Source organism: Tympanuchus pallidicinctus, unplaced genomic scaffold (assembly GCF_026119805.1).
Source record: "Tympanuchus pallidicinctus isolate F22 unplaced genomic scaffold, pur_lepc_1.0 scaffold1, whole genome shotgun sequence".
In the NCBI taxonomy this organism is placed as follows: Eukaryota; Metazoa; Chordata; class Aves; order Galliformes; family Phasianidae; genus Tympanuchus; species Tympanuchus pallidicinctus.
In genome coordinates, this window is record NW_026294618.1 from 15,890,327 (window position 1) to 15,909,343 (window position 19,017).

At 41.6% G+C, this 19,017-nt stretch overlaps 1 protein-coding gene across 5 annotated transcripts in view; it reads right to left on the reverse strand.

Annotated features, from left to right (window-relative positions):
- RNF144A (ring finger protein 144A) overlaps nucleotides 1–16,720 on the reverse strand; it is a 61,710-nt gene extending 44,990 nt beyond the window's left edge. For 2 of the 5 annotated variants that reach the window (XR_008210811.1, XM_052702152.1), the window contains exons 1-2: nucleotides 16,505–16,720; nucleotides 1,037–1,126 (exon numbers count right to left, since the gene is read on the reverse strand). The gene's annotated coding sequence lies outside the window, so the exon portion shown is untranslated. Of the gene's footprint in view, nucleotides 1–1,036; nucleotides 1,127–15,996; nucleotides 16,081–16,504 lie in introns of those variants that run through there. The other 3 variants (XM_052702161.1, XM_052702169.1, XM_052702183.1) reach the window with 3 other exon arrangements.
- Nucleotides 16,721–19,017: the final 2,297 nt, after the last annotated feature.

The following is a 19,017-nucleotide window of genomic DNA, read 5'->3' on the forward strand; positions in this document are numbered from 1 at the left end:
CAAGAACACTGTTACAGTTTGAGTGCTAAGACAAGGCCATCAGTTTGAAAGAAAAGGAGAAAAAAAATCTGCTAGTCTGCACGTATATGAGTTTACAATACTATTTCCAAAAGATGCATGCAAGTAAAAGTGGCACTTCTCAGGAAAATGGAAAACCTTGAATATCTAATTACAAGCTCAGGCAAATGAAAAATCTGAAATTTACATTAATTTCCACATATGGCAACATATGAGGGTAAACATAATGCAGCAGTTCCAATGCTAGTGATATTTACATGATCTTTTCTAAACCTCAAGCAGAATAAAAATGGAGACACTTTCATTATTTACAGAGAATTTTTATTGCCTTCTAGAAGGCAAGGAGATTAGCATGTGTGCTACATTTTTTTTTCCTTGTTGGAAATGCATTTATCAAATACATGAACAGTTTGCTATGGCATGAGTACAGATAGATCTATAGCCAACTCAAGAAAGAAATCACTTCTTTTCTTACCATATTTCCTTATTTGGATTATTACTGCTGGTTAAAATTGAAAGCATAGTATTGTGGAACACCAAGCTACTAAATCAAGGAATGTATATGAAAGCAAAGCAGGCTGTCATGTAGAGTTTGATGAAAACAATAACCTAATCAGCCTACTTAAGGCAGGACAATAAGACTGTGCTTTGAAGACAGTTACTGCACAAAAACAAGTCTCTGTGCCCTGCACTTTTCTAGGAAGTTAACCGGAATGCAGATTTTTGCTTTTTTCCTTCATTTAATTGGTAAATAAGCCAGCTTTTTTCATCATAGAGCTCCATAATTAAAAACAAACTTTAACAAATTCCCTCCTCTGTAGCAGTTCAAGTTATGTGGTTTTGATTTTTATGGGAGAACACAGCAACAATTCCAGAGCTTCCATAAAGCCCTTCTCTCATGGGCTTTCTTTCCAGCTCCTGTTGGCATAAGAGTCCTAAGAAAGAGTGGCTGCATTGCAAACTCCATCTGCGTGTGCCCAGGATAAATGCTGCCAAGATAATCAATGCAAGCGCCTACCACAACAAGCTCTCCTTTGTCAGTCACAGGGATCCCATGAGACAGCACCAACCAGTCTAGGAATTTGGCTCGATGCAGAGGTAGACAATCCTAAAAAACAAAAATAAGGGTCAGACTTTATTTAGATTGACTGTATAAAACCGGAACTCACCGCTCTGTTCCATCAATGACCTTTGAAAAGTGGCACAGGAGGTCTTAACAAAGACAAAAATTCACCTCTCGACTCTTTTTGGCTCAATAAGCATGTGGGATGGGATAAGTCTTCCTAAAGTGACATGATGGAGATTTTTTAATGCAATGTATTTTTGCACCTGAAGAGGAAAAATATATCTTATAATGTCTCACACAGATGCAAGTCCTCATGGTCAGAGCTTCACAAAAGTATACTCTGAAGGATCACAGACTGCATACAGCAATAGATTCAGGGACTTCTTGTGTGCAAGAACTACACTGCATTAAGGCAGTCCACACTCTTAACAAAGCATTCCCTTAAACTGTACCAGGACAACATACATACAAAATCACATGCAAAACCCACCACTTTGAGCAAAGCTTGTCCGTGGGCAGAGCATTTTAATATGATGCCAAGGAAGAAGAGGAATTCAGAATACAGCAGTTGGCAGGAGTGCTGCCTTCACTCTAAGCCATTTCCCATTTTCTGATTTATCCAAGTGTTACTTCTGAGAAAGAAACCATTGCCTCAGCTCCTTTTCAGTGAATACTCAGAAAACCTACATCCTCAACTGGAGTAAGTAGATTTTAAACATGAAAGCAATCTTTTATTACTTCGTTCATTTTTCTTTAAAGCAGTTTTGGAATTAGCTGCCACACACACAAGATTCTGGTTTTCCTTAATTTCTTAATCATGAGCTTTATTAAAGTAATATTTTAAAACAGCTGTATGTTTCAAGACATAGTTTAACCTTTGGAAGTTTTGAAAATGAACATTTAATTCCTGCAATGTTCTCAGCTTTCACACTGATTTCCACTTAGAGAGATGTGATACAGAAAAAAAATATTAAAAAAGCTCTTTCACACTTAAAAAAAAAAAAAAAAAAAAAAAAAAAAAAAAAAAAAAAGAAAAAGAAAAGAAATGAATAAAAGAAAGAACAACAAGCATCAGTAGCTAAAAGATTGACCAACAGCTCAGGAAACCTTTGTTTGCACAAGCTTTTATCCACAGGCATATATGCACATGCACTATAACATCTTAGAGCTATCCAACATGCTGTTCATCCAACTGTTGTCACCAAAAGGAGGTTCCCTCCTCCCTTCTTGCACATTCTCCTCACTTTTTAACCTTTTCCTCCTACTTGCTTCTTTGCCTCAAATTCTGCTTGAAAATTAGGAAATAAGACCAACTATCATTATTGCCCTCTTCCCACATTCTCTTGATGCTTTAAAGAAGAAATGACAATCAAAATCTATTTTAATTATGGTACATCTGCTAATAAAAAAGAAAAGTGGCTTCCTTGAGCTGAAGGTCAGAGGGAACATTACATGTACTAGCTGGTTGGTCTGAATTGTAGAGATTACCTGAGTCCCAGCTAGTCTGAAAGCTAGACAGGCTACAAACACTGCCCAAGCACATGGTCTGCCTTTATCTGGACACCTCAAGAGATTCACTGCTTTCTGGAGAAATAAATTTCTTTTCTTTCTGGAGAAAGAAATTTACTGACTTGAAGAACTACATCCAGTAAGCTTTGCATGTGGAGGTACTTAGTTTTAGTCAGTGACTGTAGTTGTATGTCTGCCTAAATGGGAATGGAGACTAGGGTGGGGGGGAAGGAGGGGAGGCAAATAGGAAAAAAAACAAAGGAAATCACCTTCCTGCAGCTTCCTCCCTTTTCTGCCTTTCAAAGCCTGGAGAAACCTAAGGAAACAATTCCCTTTTCGTCAATGTTTGCTCTTGCACTGTCTCTTCCAGCCCCCAAAATTCAGGAGAACCTCAGGGATTTACCTCCTATTTCAGGCCTTTCCTTCCTTAGCTAAAGTGGAAATTTCAGTCCTCCGCTCCAGCATTTTCTTGAACACACTCAGCTACTAGCTTAAGCTCTACAGAGAGACAAAATTCTTATATCCCCTCCCACACAAGGCTTTCCCAGAAGGCTCTCACTTCATTAGCGGGCACCCTGCCTGTCACCCAGCCTGCAGGCTGATCATTAGAGGCAAAGTGAACTTGCCCATCTAAATCATACAGAAAGAACATGCATAATCCACATAAAATGCAGTTTTTCCTCATCAGATAACCAAATTGCTTACTCGGGTACTCAAGATCTTCCACCTCCTAACAAGTTTCAAACAAGAATTTTGAAAAGCATTCTGAGAGGACCTAAGGAATTATCACCTTCTCTGCATGACACCTTGCCCTTGTGAATTAAATGACAAAAATATGTCACATCAAAAACAACAAATCCCTTGTAATTTCAATTATCTTCTCACTCTGTTTTCTCTTGATTATTTTTCTCCAGTGTTTCAAGAGTCAGCATCCCACTTCTGACCTGCCCATGACATTGCTCTGCTGCTGATGGAGGACAATACATCACACAGGTGGACATGACAGAGCCACCTATCTGACGTGTTTTAGATGTTTGCCTTTGGATGACTGTAGGCCTACCTTAAAATTACCTGAACAAGGACACAATAAAACAAATGCTCTGGCAGGTAAAAAATAAAAGCTGCTCATAACTCATCCTTTCTACATTAAATCACTACCAGAAATTGTTTCAGCACCGATAATTCTTGTGTTTTGTGTTGTTTTTTTTTTTAATACCTCCTACAAGTTTTCAAAAGACCTTTTAAAGATGGGATAACTAAAACCAGATGCGAATTTACATATTAAACTGTCATTAATGCTTTGCAAGGAGAATCTTTCTTTTACAAATCCCAGCCAAGGATAATTTAATCCTTGTCCTTCTTCAATCCTTCCAGCTATGCACTGGTAAGCTAAATGAAGTTCTATATGCAGTATGCTTGCAGAGCTCCTGCTTTCCAGGCTGCTGTCTCCCTTGCTACAGATGCCCAGAAAATTCCTGCATACTTATATTTGGTTTCCCTCATTAAAAATAAGTTATTGTTGTGACTGCTTAGTTATCTATAAAATCTGAGAAAGACAGAGTGGTAATCAGTGTAATTGGCTTTTCCAAAATAAATAAATAAAAAATAAAAATAAAAAAATTGAGATGGTGTCTGCTCTATGCCCAGTCCTTCTGGAGCATTTTCATTTCTAGTTTATTTCCCACAGACATCCACTTGTTAATATTTCTGCTGCTCCATTCACCCGGCATGTTTTTGCTGACATGCTGTAATGCCTCTCCTAACAAGTAAGCTCCATTGTACAAAGCCACAAACTGACAGGCAGAATTAGGAAACCTGCATCAGGCTCAGCACAGAACCAGTGACAGATGAGGAAAGAAAGGCTATGGGATCTGCTCTGTATTTATGTGACAGCCCACAGTTCATCTGCTTTTGTGTCAGCCAGGAGTAGCTAGGAGGCACAAATGGCCGTGAAACTCATCTCCGTCAGCTCCATCCTGTCAGAGCTGATGATGCATCTCATGGCCCAGCAGCCACAGGGTCCAAGGACAAATGCTTCAGGGCAGGGAGGAAAAAAGGATGAAATTTGACAGTTTATGTGCACAATTTCAGTTTCAGATTCTCACTTTTGCTTACTGTAGGGACAACATGTGATTATGCAAAAATGTAAAACCCTCACTGGCATCTTTCAACACTGTCAGGAGATGGCATTTTTGCAATCCTACGCTGTCACCAATACAGAGAAAGGCAAGAATCAAAAGGGTGATGGTAAGATTCCCTCAGCTACAATCACTCCCTGGAGAAGTGGAGGAGCCAGAGACACAGTACTTTGGGCAAAGGGAAATTCTGCTGTGCATGATGTTCACATGCCACACCAACCCCAAGTCCTGTGATCCCTGGGCTAAAGAGGTTACATCTTGAAATATTTAAACAGAATGTAACCATACTATTCAGTGAAAAGAAAAATGCAGAGGGCTTTGGGTAAAGCTCTGGGCTGTTTGGTGTCAGCTAACTCTGCTGTTCTTTCAGTCAAGAAGTGAAATCCCCATGGACCTCTAGGACCAGCCACCCAGCTGCTCTAGTCCTTCCTTTTGGTTTTAACAGATATATAACCCACGTCATTCTCTCTCTTGGCAAACATAATTCAGACTAGCACAGTTGAACAGTAATTCACCTAGATGATTTGTGACCATAAAATGCTTTCTTATCAGATCCCACATGGGAAGCTCTAAGGAAGCCATGTGATTTCATGAAAGCAGAAGGGCTCAAAATACAGTGAGAGAAGATGCTTTAATAAAATCCACTCACATCAACATATCAGATACAGAGTGTTGAAAATTGGGAAATGTATTTCTAACATGGCAAGCAAGACAATTTAATTACAAGGTTTACTTTGAAGCTGACAGCTATTACTTCTCAACTAACTCCAGGATGCACTTGCAAAAGAATCGTCATCATTTCAGATTTGTAACAAGAGGTGGTCTCTTGGATTTAACTATCAGGTTTACTATAATAGTGCAACAGAAATCCATACACAATTAAGCCTTTATGAGAAGATGACTCCCCTGCACACCTGCTCATTAAGAAGCTGGAGTGGAAAACGTCTTCCCTTTATTTATTTTTCCCTTCAGTGAAGAACAAACATTCAAAAGCTACTGTTAACATAATGAAATCAGCATTGCATATTTATTTTACTGCAGGAGGTTTTGTAATGACTGCATTTGAAGAGCATTTGGAGGGAAGCTGAAGAAATAAGGTATAGATTCATCTGAAAAGGCAGATGCAGGCATATCACACCACTTTGAACAATTTCTGTACAATGCGGAAAAAATTGCTTTTTCCACATGGCTTGCTAGTCTAGTTTCCTAAGGAGAAATATTAAAATATTGTGACTATCATTTGCATAGAAGTGCCAAGTGGAGTAATAAAAGGCTGAGTTTTAGAAAATTTCTAACTATCCTTCAGTCACATATGAGAATATTAGGCAGTTTTTTTCTTGCTCCATTTGCAAAACTCCTTGAAGCTATTATTCACTGAAAACACTAAACAAAAATTAAGCTGCTATTTAAGGGCAGCTTCAAGCTGACCTGCAATTCTGCACAGACTTAACCAAATCTCATTTTGACATTCAGTCGCAGAGGGAGCAGAGAAGTCACTGCTCATCTCTGACACTCTGAAATGCAGAAAGTATTCTTCTGGAAAAGATTAGTATTTCGTTCCCAAGAGCATGTTTATTTTTAAGTGCCATAGATTTGTATTTTTGCAACCAAGAATCATTTGAATTGCCTCTTGAAACTCAGGTGCACAGGATTGACTGGGTGAGCAGAAATACATGGGGTAAGTCCAAATTCCTTTTGGACTGCAAACTGTCCATAATTCATGAGATGTTTACAGGTACAATAGCACACCATTCAGCCTACAGCCAGAGGGATGGAACTGGAGTGCTTTGGTTGCTGCTGGCTGTCAGCATGCTCCACAGCCAACGCAAGGGCTAAACAGAAGGCAGGGAGACACTGGTAGCACAATGTTACCTTGAAACATGCACTCCCTAAGGTCTCAGTATTTTGTGGCAGGTACTCTCCCTACAGCTGTAGGATGTACAATATCATTGCTCTTCCCATGCATCTTGTGTTATACCAGCATACTCACCACAGTCACTATATCAGCTGAGCGGATTGCGGTTTTCAATGGGAAAGTGAGTTAGACAAGGAATATAGAATTAATTTTCTGCTTTATGCTTACCATCTGAAAAAAAATCAACAGATCAAAAAAAAACAAAAAAAAAACCAAAAAAACCCAAACCACCAATCCCTTAACCTAGATACAAGCACAGGAGACCACAGGGAACAGAAGAGAATGTTAAAGGAGATGGCAATGATCTGAACAAGAACTGTCAGTAAGGAAAATACAGCTCTGTAAAAGAGCACACAACCCGTCTCTGTGCGTGCCATTACTCATGTAGAACATGGTATGCAGCACTGTAATTCATAACACCACAGCAATAAAGGCCCCATTCAGTCTGACTGCCTCTACCGCTAACACCAGACGATCCTCCAAGAAGTCTCCGAAATAACTCCAGTCCTCCCAGTCATGCAGTACTGCTCACTCAGTTATGTTACACACAAGCTTTCACATCTTGGAGAAGATGAACTTTTAATGTGTACCACCAGATGCCCAATACTCTTGTTCATTTTATGACAGACTGCCCTGAAGCCACTCTTTGTGTTTGTGCGATTTGCATATGTGGGTTCATACCCAGAATAGATTACATCTGCCAAAACATACTGCCTTCAGATGAAAAATCTATTTAACTGTATTCTTTTTTGAGAAGCTCACATCTTGCTTTCTTTGACAGTTCCATTATAATTAGCCATTAATATCCACAGGAAGTGCCAACATTAAAAACCAGCAAGTACTTTTAGGAAATAATTTATGCAAAACATCTCAATTTTTAAAAAATTTATCCTTGTTTTACTGTTTTAATGTAGCGAATGAGTAGCAAGAAAATAAAATTGAAGAGTCTTTGTTATTGCTACTGCTGTTATTAAAAGCTACTGTTGTTTTTAGAGAATGTTAGGTGTTAGGCTTAAAGTTTTCAGGCAAATCAGAAACGTTTTCTGGCTGCCGCAGAGCTCCCAGCTCTGTAGGTCTATGTTAACTGTAAATGGCAAAAGCCTCCTAATCAAAGTTGGTTTGTCGCTTAGTATCCCTAACAAAGCAACCAGAAAAGAATAGCTATCATGAAGCCTTCCTGAGCATTTACAAGTGCATCAAAATACAAAGCCCAGTCAAGATGCAAAGCAAGAATGTGGTTGTTTTGTTTTGTTTTGTTTTTAATTATTTCTTACTGTCATGTCACAGCATTCACCATTTCAAGCACTCAAGTTCTTTATATCCTCACAAAATAGAAATGAAACAGTCAGGGCTATGATGATGAACGCTGGGGAAGAACTCTCCAGGGAAATTCTGATACACTCCCACTCGAGTACTGAAACATTTAGGCAGCAGAGACTTTGGCACCTCAGAGTGGCTAACACAAAACATTTGGGCTCATGCATACAACATCTATAAAGAGGACTTCCCACACATACTGTAGAAGACCTACTTACCAACACCAAGACACAAAACTCCTGCAACCCTCTGAACAACGTTCAAGTGCAAAGATACCTCCTGTCATCCCAAACACCACCCCCAAATATCTGTTTAAAGGCAAGTCACTTGCTTTTATTTTTATGAAGTTACCAGCATATCCTGAGCTGTTCTCTTTATCATCAAAGAAATGCTAACCCAACAGTGCCATTCCATACATACTGGTTTTCCCCCCTCTCTTGTCAACAGTGATGTGAGCAGCTCACTATGTGAACGAATGGCATTTTGAATTGCCAGAAGTTCAGTAGGTTTTCCAGTAAGGCGGGGGGAAAAAGAATTACCTTATTGCTTTTCTTTAGAAGGCTATACCCCCAGACTTTTACCAACTTCTCAGCACAACTGACAAACATTTTAGAAAGTCTAAAACACATTTATCACAAATCTTTAAACTAGGAGAGATCTAGACCTTAGTGTAACCTGGCAGGATTTCTGCCAAGTCTTTCAGGCCTACTTGCCCAAAGTCACTTTGACTACAAAGAAATTTTGAGATAGAACAAGAACTTCCTTTCTTTTATATCACACTTTGGTTTCTCCAGATTCCTAAGAACTTAAAAAAAAAAAAAAAAAAAAAATAGGACTGGATAATTCCTGTATCATAGATATTAATGAAGGCTCATGTGAAAGTTCCTTTTATAGTTAGAAGAGAAATAGATTTCCATGTTAGATTGAGGTAGGACATCCAGATATAATAGTCCACTTTTCGTTTTATCCTGGCACTTTCAAAGTTAAATTTTTAGTTAACATTCTGCCTACAACACCACAAAATCTATAATTCAAAAAGAAGAAAAAAAGCACAATCTTCACCCTTCTTTCACAATAAGAATGTTGGTATCACAGTGTAAAATACCCAGTTATTTCAATGAAAAGAACAGGACAGTCAGTCTTAAAGTGTGATAATTGAAGCTACATGAGGAAAGATCCCAACGTGAGAGGCAGAAGCAGAAATCCTGTATGACCCTGCTGCCCTTCCAGTGATCCATCCTGAAGACCTTTCACACAACAGAAAACAAATCTGTGATCTTCCTAACAACAAGCAACCAGCCTCCTGGAAGCACTTATACCTTTAACAACAATAAAGCTTCAAAGCAATAGCCTAAATTGAAAGGAAGGGAACACAGCCATAAACACGAGATTTCATTCACATCTGTGAACTTTCAGCTGTTTAAGGAGCTAATGGAAATGTGAAATGACTGGTGAAAATATTTAGCGCTAACTGACAGTTTGCTAAAAAGACTATCACACTCTTTGGATTTAGATGTCATCACTTCATTTTAAGATAAATATCCATTGTGAACTGAAGCTAGAACTGGATTGCTGCTCCCTTTGAAGTTAGATTTTTTTCAAACTGTGTAAATTTGAAACAAAAGGTAAAAGAAAAGTAGGTTACCAGCCTACTAACGTTGTAACTATTGGCAGATCCAAAAGGAACAGGAAAACAAGCAAGAATTGCTTGTTTGCTTCACCCTAATAGTCACTGGTAAAGTATACAGAATGGATTTTCAGACATAAATCCATACAAAGTCAAAGTCTGAGACTGTTCCTCCAGCAGGATATCACATCGCAGAAGAAAGGAGGTAAATATGAAACACAACACATCCTGAATGCCACCAGATCAGATGCCCAGAGATGGCAGCCACTTGATACCAGCCAAATTCTGGAGGCTTTTGCAGCATAAGAAACTGCAGCAAAGCAAAGGATGAAATCGGATGGTGCAGACAGGCTCCCTCAGAGTCACACAGTTCCAAAGCACAGGGCAGGACCAATCAGCCGCACTGGAGCCAACAACAGCATGGACAGCTGCCAGACTCAGCAGCACTACTTGGAGCAAGACACAGCACAAACATGCTCAGAGGAACAGTTCCCAAGACCAGAGATTGCCACTTCACTCAGAAGATAAACAACCTATCTCAGAGCCCTGAGATAAACTGACACCCTGCAGGTGAGAATGAGCACAGGAAGTGCCATGATCTTCTGGGCCTCTGACTGTTTACCATTAGAGCTGCAGACGAGATAGCACATTAAGTGGCTGGTGTCAACACAAAGGTCACCGTCACATTGTGCTTAAGGACCTTCCTTTGTGGGCTTCACCTATTGCTAACCAGCCTGAAGAGCTGCCTGCTCTGCTCAGCTTGCAGCTTACCAGGGGCATGAAGCCCTGACCCAGCAGCAGGCTCAGGAGCCCTGCAGGCTGATGACCTGGCACATGGCTAAGCTGCTCAGCATCACCCCAATCCATTGGGATCCATCAGGACAGCCCTGCAACCCTTTGGCCTACACAGCCAGCAAGTCAAGCCCTCAGGGTCAGCTGAGGCCAGGCTCTGGGATGCTGTGAGTACAAACAACATGCTCGAGCTGGCCCACTGCTCCCAGGCACAGGAATAAAATCAGTGCATTTTCCCACTACAGCTTTGCTAGAAAGCTACACACATGATGACAGACACAAACATACCCTTCTAATTTACTGTAGAGAGAAACAATCTGCAAACTTTTCAAGATCTAAGGTGTTAACTATAAAAATTGAAAGGGAATAAGAAATGCTAAAATGAAAAACTTTTTCTAAGAGTGGGGTTGTTTTTTTTTTTTTTGTTTTGTTTTGTTTTTTTTTCTTTTTTTGTATGTGTGCATACACTTTCTTCCAAAAATGTAATATTCTCTCTTCACAAATCAAACATCTCCTCAACACATATTTCTTGTCAGCACTTTTCTGTCCCACAGTTAATGGAAGAAAGTGGGTGTAGGTGTTTTCTCCTCCAGGTTCCAAACACGAGAAATACTTTGTACATGAGGGAAAATGATGATACAACATTAACCAAACCACCATAAAGAAGAAAACAGAAGACAAGAAGGTATGTTTAATAGATACCAGTAAGCAAAAGGGACCAGCAGAAGCAGATTGTGTACATAAAACCAACACAGAGGAGAAATAAAAATGGAACTGCTGCAGTTCGTATCCTGTCATACAGCACGCTCCATTCAGGGAATGACCACTATTCACAAAAGCTACCAGAATCGTAAAGCTTCTGGGTCTCTGAAGAATTGGTGTTGCAAGACAAAGCTAGAAAAATGGAGGAAACAAGTTGAAATAACCATTTTAACAAGAGAGAATTAACATAATGAAAGCACAATATATTAAGTATTTTATAACAATACAACAAACAGAAGTTTTGAGGTTTCATTTATTTTTCTCTCCTCATGCACTTTCAGTGTATTATGAAGCTGCGGTTAAAGAATAAAATTAAACATTTGCTCTTTCTCCATATTCAAAATACTCGTAAAGGAAGTAATAGTTTAATTTCAGATAAGGTCAAAACAAACAAACAAAAAACAACAACACACAACGTAAGCTGTTTCGTAAGCAACTGAGCCAGCAAAATCCAGTTTCCTAGGAATGCGCGTGTCAAAGTGGTAGGAAGAGTTCAGGCTGCAGCCACTGCTTCTGCTAGGATCTCTCCATCTGCTCAGGCTGCCTGCTGTCAGCCCACTGCTGGGTTTATTGGAGATAAGCTTCTACCCCTCTTGTAAATGCAATTGGAATTAGTCAAGAGGTTTAGAAGTTATTAAGAGCTAGAGTGAAAGACAGACATTCACAGAGGGAGTTGCACGTAATCTCTATTTTCTTAGAAAGCCAGGCTAATATACACACTGACTGCAAATAGCTCAGCCTTGAATTTTCACTTGCTGTTACAAGATCACACTAGAGATGTAAGTCTGGCCACCCAAATCGCAGGGCACTGTTGTAACTCCATCTGGATGCATGATTTTCTGAACACAGGCATAGAGAAATAAAGGAAACTTCTTTGTTAAGCAGCAATAGAAGAACAAGGCAGATTTAAATAACCTATATTTTTCTTTCTTGGAATACAAACATTGTTGGAGGCCCATAAAAACACAACTGCCTTAAGCAATACGGATATGAACAAACTTCACTGCAGTGTAACCAAGCTCATAGAGTACTGCATTTGTTTCATTGCTTCCTAGAAGCTATATACACAAACAAGCTCAAAGGTAGGTTGGCTCAGGTAGGGTTCAGTTTTCTGCCCTCTACCTGCAGCAGAGTAGTTATGAGGGAGACTTGATAATTGGCACATCCCAACAGCCTGCAATGGGCAGGGACTGCTCCCAGTCAGCAGAAGCATAGCTTGGTGATCAGCATATCCAAATCAGGAGAGGATGCACATCAAGGGCAAGATGTTGAGAAAGAGAAAGGCACCGGAAATCAGGGCAAAGAGTGCTTCAGGAAAGCACTGTGGCTGAGACACATATTCAGCTCCGTCAGCAGTACTGCCAGATCAGCCCTCTATACTGCTTGGAAAAATTACAGGGTAAAAAATATTTTTTTACTTACTATAAAGTAAAATATAACAGCAACAGATATACATGATCTATAGAAAAAGAGATTAATATCTGAAAAATTAAGAAAACTACATACTTTTGTATTGATCTTCACCAGAAATGAGACACAAAGCAGACTATCTGGTAAATAGCAACAGCAGAAATAGGAAGCAAAAGAAGTTGATCATGCAACAGATTGCAAAAGGGCAATAATGGACTGTTGTTTCAATATCGCTTCCCCAGTTCCTATTTATATTCCACACTAGCTAAAAACTCAGGAATCCTCCACAAAGGCTGACATGTCCAACAGCTGTCAGGTAGCATTTAATTCTATTTACATGGCTGGAGCTAAGGCAAAGGCAGGTTGAGCTGAAGATGTGATCAATTCACAGATTGCACGAGCTCATGGTAGCGTTTTATAACAATGGGGAATAACTACAGTACTCTGCAAACTGGATAGGAAAAAATTCCAAATGAAATGCCAAAGTAAATACAAACACTCCAAACACTCCAAAGGTTTGGAAACTAGCTGCTTATAAGAAAAGTTTTGATTAATGCAAGAGGAGCTGAGCACTTGTACACAGCAAAAGAATTTGTGCCTGAGCACACAAAGTCAGAGTCTTATTTTCCAGATGACCTTCAAGGTCCATATTCACTACTAAGTATTTCAGATGATCCTTTGGATGTTATGTGGTGGGGGAAAAAAAAAAACATAGAATTGTTTGAGTCGGAAGAGACCTTTAGAGGTCATCTAGTGCAACTCCCTTTCAATGAACAGGGACATTTACAGCTCAGTCAGGTGCTCAGAGCCCCATCCAGCCTGACCTTGAGCATCTCCAGACACAGGGCATCCACCACATCGAAGGCCACATTATGTAAGCGTTAGCCCACCTATTCCATCCTAAGTTGTTTCCACTTTGTGTGAACAGGTTATTAAACTGGCACAGCGGTACCTGGAAAATAACATGCCAGAGCTTCCCATATAACAAGTCTTTGCCTTGTCATTCTCTGGATGAAAAGATGGAAGTGATCTTATAGAAAGAAAATGCCATTGTCTTGCCAAAACTAGAACCAACTAAAGAAGGTTTCATTTCTCACAGCAATTAAGTAACAAGTACCAAACAGTATTTCACTTTCTCTGTTCCTCTTTTCTTTCCCTCCCACAGCAATTTGAGGAAGGTCTCCTACATGCCATCACTGTAAATATCACCATGCAGTTAAGTTATTTGAAAATCAGTTTTGTGCAAGCACTCTCAGCTTCAGCATTCAGACTTCACAAGCAGCAAATCTGTATATCCTACTCAATTTGAAGCATACAGATTATGAAATAGAAAGTTATGCCCACTGCTTTGCAACACGCAGCCGGAGAAGAAAGTGTGTTTTCAACAGCTTACCTGAGCCATCAGAACTAGAAAATAAAAATTATCATTATGATCTTCTGGCCTGATCTCCTTCAAAAGGTCAGTGAAATACAAACATTACGAGCTCCTTTCTGCAGAGGAAAATAAATGCCTTGTAAAAAGAACAGCTGACCACAGCCTAAGCTGGGCATAGCAGAATCACAAAACCCAGCTGAGCAGTGTGTTGGCATGTAATTTCTTTCCCTTTCCTTTTTTTGCAACTCCAGATAAAAGAAAAGACATCCAGTTAAAAGCAAATCTCCCAGTCAAGCCATAGCCTATTGACACAGCTGCCTATCAGTACCATATCCACAGGAAACAAGAAGAAATGCAACACATACTGATTTCCCTGTACATCCATTCTCTAGGAGAGAAGGGGGCTACATACACAGACCAAACTGCAGGATGATCCAAGCTGTTGTTTTTCCCTACATCAGCTCTAGGAGGGCAAACAACAGCTCTTTGCCAGCCTATGAGAGCACTCTTGTAAATACAGCAGATACACTAAAGCCATTCATACCCACCCCCTCCCTTCCCCCCCCCCCCCCCCCCCCGCCATGGCACCACAGCCAAAACTCATGGTTAGGATAGCAGCCTTGTCCTTTGGCTTAACTGAAAGAAAAGTTGTCACAAGTTATTTGAGAGGAAAAAATACAAAATACACACAAAATGGGACAAAAACACAGAATGTAGCACTGGAAAAAGCACTACAAACAAAAACAGTTCATGATAATACCTTTTTCTGCAAACTGTTGCCTTAAAATACCAAGCTATGCAGAATCCAGATTGTAAGTGAAGATAACTTACGATATTCAAAGATAACTGTTTGAAGATAATTCACAATACTATACTTCAAGGGCAAAACTCTAAAATAACAGCTTGTAGATGATAAACACATGATTTGGTCTAGCAGTTCCTAGAACAGGAACAAAGAACATTTGGAAAGAACAAAAATTAACCCTTGGTTTTACCCAAAGAATGTCTCAATCAAAGGAGTTGCATCACATTGAAACATTGCACTCTTATTTCAAGCACAGATGGCTTCTCCCTGTCACAAGCAATATTCCAATTGCACAAGAGGATAATGAAACTTCATGTCTAGGGAAAGGAGGGGAGGAGGAATAAAACTTCATCCCAAGGGGGAAAAAAAAAAATACTATCTTTTACAAGTAACTACTAAGCAAAAGTAAAGAATTGCCCCCACCCCCCTCCTAATTCTTCTTATTTAATCTTATTCTAGGTATGTAACAAACTTCAGTTTGGGCCTTTTTGCCTTACACAAGACAGTTATTCAAATTCTCCTACAGCTATACATGTTCTCCTCCTCTGCCACAAAGATCCCTTGAGGTGTGAGCACTTTGTTTAAAGCACCAATCTGCCCTGAACATCCCCTGAACACAGCCTCCTTCCTCCACCACACTCCCTCGCTAGATCTCAGGTCCACAAGCAAATCACTCAGAGGCAATGGACAAGGCCAGTGAGTACAAGCTGTAAAGCCAAGGAACTGGAACTGATGTCATTTCCAGTAGCACTCTGACCAAGAGCGTCGCCACTTCAGCTGTAGCCTCTTCTAGGTCAGCACTGATAAGCTGATGTGAAATGAAGCAATCCCATTTCACAACATAAACAGTTGTTTGGCCTCACCATGAACAATATAAACATATGGATCTATTTATAAACCATTCTTCCTACTTATTGCAGAACACAGCATGACTTGTTCCAGAGTAGAAATAACAGTATTTCCAAGAACAGGCTGAAATTTGGGCAGCTTATATCCACTCCTGCAGCCTACCCCAACAATGCTCCTTGTTTAGAAGCCATAGAAACAAAGTGACACAGAGCTGCTACTTCAAGAAGATACCCTTGGATTCAAGGGGAGAGTAACCTTGTTATCACGCACGTGGCTTCTGACATTGGAAGGAAGGAAAAAAAGACAAAACAAAACAAACAAACAAAAAACACAAACACAATGGCAGCGTCTCTTAATTGCAGCAAATTAAGCTAAAATAAGAGAGACAACATCTCCAATTTCTAGTTCTTTACCCTGTGACCCGAACAAAACCATTTCTCTCCGAAAACCACACCATGTGTTGCTGAGAACGGACTGCTGGACGGAGGGCGAGCTCCTCGATGTAAATCACAGGACAGCCGGCGCACAACTCCCCGGAACCGCTCTCTTCCCCGCCCCGCGACGCCCGCTGGAGGCTGCACCGCGGGCAGCAGCTCCACCGGTGCGCGCCCATCCGCCCCGCGGGCGACTCCGGCCCCAGCGAGGCAGCGCTCTGTACCCCCCCTCTCTGCCGGGCGGCAGACGGCAACAGGACCGCAGCACCGCGCGCTCGCAGGGGCCGAGACCGGCGGCGGTGAGCCGGCACCGAGGACCAGCGGGCCCTTATGTAAAGGCTTTCGGGAACCCCGCGGCCACCCGCTGTGAGGACACCCTTTCCCCCTCCCAACCCGAGATCCTCAGCAGAGCCGCCCAGCAGCATCTCTCCTCCCAGCAGCACCCTTCCTGCCGCTGCCGCTCCGCAGTCCCCTGCCGCCGCCTTACCGCTCCGTGCCGAGAAGGTTGCGAAGGTGCGCGGCGCTACCCGCTGGAACCGCGGCCGGGCGCCGCCTCCCTGCGCATGGTCTCCCCCCGCCGGCAGCCACCGAACGAAGTGCGCGCGGCCGGCACCGCTCGCGGGCTTTTCCCCAGGGCCGGTGGCGGCGGCAGCGGAGGGTGGGGTGAGGGCGCGCGGGGGCGGGCGCGCCCACAGCTACGCGAGCGCCATTAACCGCCGCGGTGCCGCCGCCGCTCGCTTTGAAGCGGCCGCGCCGCGCTGCGCCGCGCCAGGCGTTGTGGCGCCCCCTTGTGGCTGCCAGCGGTGCGGGGATGCCGGGCTTTCCCGTTTGGCAGCCGCGTTGCTCCAAGCAGCGGCCGGGTGTGCCGCGTCGCGCCGCGCCGCTCTCCTTCCTTTTGTCCTGCCTTGGCAGCGGGCCCGGCGGCTAAACAGGTCGTTCGGCGGTAGGAGAGAAACAATGAGGGTTTTACAAAGGAAGGCAGAAGGATTCCAGCCTTGTTGCCAGGAAAGGAAGAGTGAAAACATCAGGAAACCACGAGGTTGTTTTGCAGGTGCTCTTTTGTAAGCATCGTTTAGTAAAAAAGACAAAATCGTCACCACGAAAAACAACACACCGACAAATCTCAACAGCTGCTTTCCTGTTGTTGGCTTATGTGTGGAGCAATGGGGAAGCACAAAAGAAAGCAATGGAGCTGCAGAGGTGGGCAGGGGAGTCCCCACCGTTGTTCTCCATCCAATACTGCCATTGACATCCTGCAGGCAGAGCCTGGTGCTAAACACAGGCCTTGTCCACAATAACAGCTCTCATGAAGGCAGTCATTATTCAGCTATTGTGGGTCTGGGCTACATTGAAAAAAAATAATAATAATTTTTAAAAAAATGACGGGCAGACTTAGGAAAGTAGAAAATTTTATTGCAATGTGTAACATACTGGTGTAGAATATTCAGCACAAATTATGTGGCAGTATCATTCAAAAATTTTCTCAGCATTAAAATGCACTGATCTTCTTTCACATTGAAAAAGAGTGCATCGTAAAATGCATCTTACACAACAGTATTATCCACTCAATTATAACTCAAGTTATAATCCTGCTAATTTAAACTGAACCAATTCTCCCCAACTTTCATCTCAACAAGTTTTAAAAATAGCCGCACAGCGCTGATAAACTGCAGTGTAAGGTGCTCACCTTGCCTGACCCAGTGGCTGCACTGCTATGGGATTACACCTGAAAATGCAATTGGTTTATCTGTGTTTGCAGGACACAAATTCACACCCTGATTCTCTGATGTGCATGTGTAATCCTGCAGCCTGGGAGTGGCCCTGTTGAATGCAATATTACTTCTCTGGCCTCAAACACAGAATTAAAGTCACAAATCTATCTCTGATCCAACATGAAATAATAGTAATAATCTAGGTTAATCAAGAAGCAGCCAACTTTTTTTTTTTTTTTTTTTTTTTTTTTTTGTTTGGTTTGGTTTGTAATTTCATACCAAAAATGAATTTTGCATATAAACATCCCAATAGCTATTTATTAACTTTCAAGTTTGTCTGTCAAACTGTTAGGCAAATTCTTCATTTACAATGTACACAACAATGTGGCTTTTTTTTTTTTTGCTTTTTTTTTTTGCTTTTTTTTTTTTTTTTTGAAGGCGAGAGTCACACAGAGCAGAACCATTTTCTCAGTTATGTACGGTGGCAAGAAGCAATGCAGAGTCCTGAGCATTTTAAGAAATAACTTAGAACCTTGTGATTAAAACCATCCTTCGTGCTTTAGTGTTCAAACTATTCACAGCGCTTTCACATTCTCAGCTCCTTTTGTTTATCTTGCAGCTTCCTCCTGCAGCACAGCGATCTCTTGGAGCACAACAATGGCCATTTACAGAGCAGAACACTCAGGGAAGCATGGCAGGATTTCTGGCTCTGAATGGGGTTTTGTGCACCGCACATCTGCGCGCCGCGATACAGCTGGCGTTTTCTGCAGCAGCGGCAAGCGGGTGGATTTAGTGGCACAGGGATGCACTAAATCTTTCCTCGGGCTGGGGCTGAGCCAGCAGCAAAGGAAAATGCTCCTTTTCTATCATGCAGCGTCGGTGCTGAGGAAGAAGACAGACTTCACGCCTGAGCAATGGGAGCACAGAGGAAGTAAAGCACTGCAATCACATGGATTTGCGCTGCCCGTAGTTGGCACTCGGGCAAAACTCCAGCAGAGGTCAGCAGAACAGCTGCCAAAAGACTGTGGGGTTAATGCGTGTGGGCCACATTTAAAATGTCACCGAGTATAAATAACGAAAAAAAAAAAAAATACAGAAATGCATCGGAAGTGAAGGCAAGATGCAAAAAGGCAAAGGAGCACCACTGAGATGGTGCATTTGCAGTTAGGGCAATAAAAACAGAAACGGAAAGAACTGTAAACTGAAACATATTCACAGTTTTCAGAGGTGCATCTTTTTGCTCTTTAGAAGAACCAGCTCCTGTTTAAGAGCCTTCCCTTTAGTTCTG